This window comes from Triticum aestivum, chromosome 4B (assembly GCF_018294505.1).
Source record: "Triticum aestivum cultivar Chinese Spring chromosome 4B, IWGSC CS RefSeq v2.1, whole genome shotgun sequence".
Lineage (NCBI taxonomy): Eukaryota > Viridiplantae > Streptophyta > Magnoliopsida > Poales > Poaceae > Triticum > Triticum aestivum.
The window spans coordinates 472430930-472437187 of NC_057804.1; positions in this window are offsets into that span (position 1 = coordinate 472430930).

Consider the following 6258-nt stretch of genomic DNA (forward strand, 5'->3'; position numbering starts at 1 on the left):
TAATTCTTTCTACAAAAGATATGCCCCCGCTCTAATAAATATAAGTGAAGCAAAAGAGCATTCTACAAATGGTGGTTTTCTATGTGAAGAGAAATAGGCAATCCAGACTTCAAATGATATAAGTGAAGCACATGAAGCATTCTATAAAGCCATACTCCAAAAATTTAAGTGAAGTGCAAAGAGCATTCTATAAATCAACCAAGGACTATCTCATACCAGCATGGTGCATAAAAAAAGTGAAAACTAAATGCAAAAGACGCTCCAAGACTTGCACATATCGCATGAACGAAACGAATACGAAAACATACCGATACTTATTGAAGAAAGAGGGGATGCCTTCCGGGGAATCCCCAAGCTTAGACGCTTGAGTATCCTTGAATATTTACTTGGGGTGCCTCGGGCATCCCCAATCTTGAGCTCTTGCCTCTCTTGCTTTTCCTCACATCGAGATCTCCTCGTTTAGACACTTCATCCACACAAAACTTCAACAGAAAACTCGGTAAGATCCGTTAGTATAATAAAGCAAATCACCACTCTAAGTACTGTAGCAAACCAATTCATATCTTTTTTTTGCATTGTGTATACTGTAATATAACTTTTTGATGTCTTAATCCACTAATATAAATTGATAGATTCATCAAAACAAGCAAACTATGCATCAAAAACAGAATCTGTCAAAAACAGAACAGTCTGTAGCAATCTGAACATTCACCATACTTATGGTACCCCAAATTTTTTATCAAAATTAGGAAATATAAAAAAGTTGTACAGAAAGACAGTTCAAAAGGAATCAGAACCATTTGACGGTCCAGTTAAAAATGAAAAATCATGCACTACGGCCAAAGTTTCTGTCCTACACCATACAAACCGACAAGCATTGTAAACATCCTAAAGGCAAACCTTGGCACATTATTTTTATAATACAATGGAATTGTACAAGGGGATAATTATTTTTGATGAAAATTTTCTGTAATCAAGATTCACAAAGTTTCCATGAGCATGAACAAAGTTCAAGGCTAGCTCCCACTTCAACAATGCTTGTCTTTCTCACTTTCACTTTCCTTTTTGAAAAGTTTTAGGTTCCCCTCTTTATTTTTTTGTTTTTAAACTATATAAAAGCACTCAACATAAATAAATGGCTCTCTAAAACTTCCGGGTTGTCTCCCTGGCAGCGCTTTCTTTAAAGCCATTAAGCTAGGCATTTAGTGCTCAAGTAATGAATCTACCCGGATCCCAAGGTATATCAAAGCCAATTTTAATTAAGAATGATTTGTAATTTAGTAGTGAGCACAAAGTAACGTATATCAAGCAGTGACAAAGTCTAACTCTCTTCCTATGCATCGGCATGTCATAAAAGAACAATTCATGCACACCAAGTAAAGGCCAATGCATAGTATAAGTGGTTTCTTGCAATTCTATCGTGTTGGAAATATAAAGAGGCGGAGATGTAGTTCCTCTCTCATAATAGTTGCAAGTAGGAGCAGCAAGCACATGCATATTACATTCATCAAAATCATCATGTGCAACGGTAAAAGGCAACCCATCAATATATTCCTTAGTAAGCACAAACTTCTCCGACATAGTGTAGTTTGGAGAATTCAAAAAGATAATAGGACTATCATGCGTGGGTGCAATAGCAACAATTTCATGTTTAACATAAGGAACTATAGCTAGTTCATCTCCATAAGCATAATTCATATTGGCATCTTGGCCACAAGCATAGCAAGCATCATCAAAAAGGTATATTTCAAGAGAATCAACGGGATCATAGCAATCATCCTTCGGTAAGCACGAAGGGGAATTAAACAATGTATGAGTTGAAGAGTTACTCTCATTAGAAGGTGGGCACGGGTGATCAATCCGCTCTTCCTCCTTTTGTTCTTCGCTCTCCTCATCATCTTTTTCATCCAATGAGCTCACAGTTTCATCAATTTCTTCTTCCATAGCTTCCTGCAAAATATTAGTCTCTTCTTGGACAGCGGAGACTTTCTTCATAAAAGCATTAATATAGTAATTGTTTTCATAATTTTCATAGCAATATCTAAGTATAGCAAGATTTTCTGGTCTATAAACTAAATCATCAAAATCATCAAACGCTTTAAACATAGATTCAACCTCATAAGCACACATAAAAGCAACAAATTCTTCTATTTGTTCCACATCATAGTAATCATAGATACCATTAGCATAAGAAGCTAAGGTTTCATTATCATTAAATTTGCATGAAAAGGGAAGGTCTGGATCCTTTATCCTAGAGCAACAAGTATAATCATGTATCACACATAGTTGACGAGCATACCAATGTAATATATGAATTTGATCCCATAATAGTTTCCTTTTTGTGTCAAGCGATAATCCCTAAAGTATTCACGTTGATCCAACGTTACTCCCATAACCTAATTGAATGGGGTTTTCTCAGGATTATTAAAGTAGTACATAATATCTTGAACATAACGAGCATCGAGGGTTTTAGGAGGTTCCCCATCTCCATGAGTAGCAAGTACACCTAATTGTTTTGGTATTTCGTGTTCCATATCCATAGCTAAAGATAGAGAACAACTTATAACAATAAATAAAAATTACTTAATGGTAAAGCAAACAAGCACACACGAGAATATTCACCCCACGCTATTGCTCCCCAGAAACGGCGCCAGAAAAAGGTCTTGATAACCCACAAGTGTAGGGGATCGCAACAGTTTTTGATAAGTAAGAGTGTCGAACCCAACGAGGAGCTAAAGGTAGAATAAATATTCCCTCAAGTTCTATCGACCACCTTTACAACTCTATGCATGCTTGACGCTCACTTTACCTAGAATGAGTATGAAACTAGAAGTACTTTGTAGGTGTTGTTGGATAGGTTTGCAAGATAATAAAGAGCACGCAAATAAAAACTAGGGGCTATTTAGATAAAGATGCAATAAAGTAAATATAGCGAGTGTGGAAAAGTGGTGGTAGGAGTTGTGGAATTGTCCCTAAGCAATTGACTATGTTACTAGACCGGTAATCACTATTGCAATTCTATTTGAGGGAGAGGCATAAGCTAACATACTTTCTCTACTTGGATCATATGCACTTATGATTGGAACTCTAGCAAGCATCCGCAACTAGTAAAGATTCATTAAGGTAAAACCCAACCATAGCATTAAATTATCAAGTCCCCTTTATCCCATAAGCAACAATCCCCTTACTCGGGTTTGTGTTTCAGTCACTCACACAACCCACTATAAGCAAATCGTGAACACATTGCAACACCCTACAGCGGGAATCCCTCAAGCTTGTGCGACACGGTGGGCACCATAGGACAGCACCAATAATAAAACATGCAACTCAAACAAATCATGGCAATTCATCAATCACCGATAGGACAATGGAAATCTACTCAGACATCATAGGATGGCAACACATCATTGGATAATAATATGCAGCATAAAGCACCATGTTCAAGTAGAGGGTACAGCGGGTTGCCGGAGAGTAGTCCACTGAATATAGATGGGGGAAGGTGATGGAGATGGTGGTGAAGATGGCGGAGGTGTTGGTGAAGATCGCGGTGATGATGATGGCCCCCGGCAGCGCTCCGGCGCCACTGGAAGCAAGGGGGAGAGAGCCCCCCTTCTTCTTCTTCTTCTTCCTTGACCTCCTCCCTCGATGGGAGAAGGGTTTTCCCTCTGGTCCTTGGCTCCCATGGCGTGGGAGGGGTGAGAGTCCCTCCGAGATTGGATCTATCTCTCTGTTTCTGCGTTCTCTGATTCTACCCCTTCACCGTTTCTTATATTCCCAGAGATACGTAACTCCAATTGGGGTGAATCTTTCGCCAGATTTTTCTCATAAAATTAGCTTTCTTGCGGCAAAAGAAGAGCGTCAACTGCCTTACGGGTGGCCCACGAGAGTCCAGGGCGCTCCCATGGGGGGGAGGGCGTGCCCCCCTGTCTCGTGGCCACCTCGGACACCGTTTCGCGTTGATTCTTCCTCTGGAAAATCCCAAATATTCCAAAATAATTCTCCGTCCGTTTTTATCCCGTTTGGACTCCAGTTGATATTGGTTTTCTGCGAAACATAAAACATGCAACAAACAGGAACTGGCACTGGGCACTAGATCAATATGTTAGTCCCAAAAATAGTATAAAAAGTTGCCAAAAATATATGAAAGTTGAAGAATATTGGCATGGAACAATCAAAATTATAGATACGACGGAGACGTATCAGGGTGTCTCGCGCTCATTCTCTCTCTATCTCTCTCTCTTTCTAACTACTATGTACCACTCTTTTTTACTAATATCAGTTGGAAAACACTATTTCTCTCACATGCATATATACACACGCATGGTCTCTACTAGCCCTCTATACGCACATATATGTGCCTATGTGTCTCCCGCACGCAGATTATCTTTAGGCCTCTCTCGCACACATTGCCCCCGACCCCCCCCCCCCCAGACAGAGCTCTCTCTTAGTAGTTGGTGATACGTCCATTTTGCATCATGCTTTTATGACAATATTTATTGCATTATGGGCTGTTATTTCACGTTATTTCACGATAATTATGGCTATTCTCTCTTATTTTACAAGGTTTATATGAAGAGGGAGAATGCCGACAGCTGGAATTCTGGGCTGGAAAAGGAGCAAATATTGGAGGCCTATTTTACGCAACTCCAAAAGTCCTGAAACTCCACGGAATACCTTGAAATAAATAAAGAAAAATCGTCGCCAAAGATGAAGGCCAGGGGGCCCACACCTTGCTCACGAGGGTGGGGGGCGCCCCCCTGGGCGTGCCCCCCTACCTCGTGGGCCCCCTGGTGGCTCTTCGACGCCCATCTTCTCCTATATGAAGTCTTTTGACGAGAAAAAAAATAGAAGAGAACCTTTCGGGACGAGACTCCGCCGCCATGAGGCGGAACCTTGGCGGAACCAATCTAGGGCTCTGGTAGAGCTGTTCTGCCGGGGACACTTCCCTCCGGGAGGGGGAAATCATCACCATCGTCATCACCAACGCTCCTCTCACTGGGAGAGGGCAATCTCCATCAACAACTTCACCAGCACCATCTCATCTCCAAACCCAATTCATCTCTTGTATCCAATTCTTGTCTCCAAGTCCGGGATTGGTACTAGTAGGTTGCTAGTAGTGTTGATTACTCCTTGTAGTTGATGCTAGTTGGTTTATTGGGTGGAAGATCATATGTTCAGATCCTTTATGCATATTATTACCCCTCTGATTATGAACATGAATATGCTTTGTGAGTAATTACGTTTGTTCCGGAGGACAAGGGGGAGTCTTGCTATTAGTAGTCATGTGAATTTTAAATTCGTTCGATATTTTGATGAGATGTATGTTGTCTAACCTCTAGTGGTGTTATGTGAACGTCGACTACATAACACTTCACCATTATTTGGGCCTAGAGGAAGGCATTGGGAAGTAATAACTAGATGATGGGTCGCTAGAGTGACAGAAGCTTAAACCCTAGTTTATGCGTTGCTTCGTAAGGGGCTAATTTGGATCCATATGTTTCATGCTATGGTTAGGTTTACCTTAATACTTTTGTTGTATTTGCGGATACTTGCAATAGAGGTTAATCATAAGTGGGATGATTGTCCAAGTAAGGGCAGTACCCAAGCACTGGTCCACCCACATATCAAATTATCAAAGTACCGAACGCGAATCATATGAGCGTGATGAAAACTAGCTTGACGACATTCCCATGTGTCCTCGGGAGCGCTTTTCCTATTATAAGAGTTTGTCCAGGATTGTCCTTTGCTACAAAAAGGATTGGGCCACCTTGCTGCACGTTGTTTACTTTTGTTACGTGTTGCTCGTTACAATTTATCTTATCACAAAACTATCTGTTACCACTTATTTCAGTACTTGCAGAGAATACCTTGCTGAAAACCGCTTATCATTTCCTTCTGCTCCTCGTTGGGTTCGACACTCTTACTTATTGAAAGGACTACGATAGATCCCCTATACTTGTGGGTCATCAAGACTCTTTTCTGGCGCCGTTTACGGGGAGTGAAGCGCCTTTGGTAGGTGGAATTTGGTAAGGAAAAATTTATTTAGTGTGCTGAAATTTTCTGCCACTTGTTACTATGGAAAGTAATTGTCTGAGGGGCTTGTTCGGGGTATCTTCACCCAGTCCAGCAGAGCAAAGAGTTGCTCCTCAACCTACTCAACCTACTGAACCTATTGAAAATGAAACTCCTTTTGAGATTCCTTCAGGTTTGATGGAAAAACTGCTAGCTAACACTTTTACAGGAGATGGAACAAAGCAT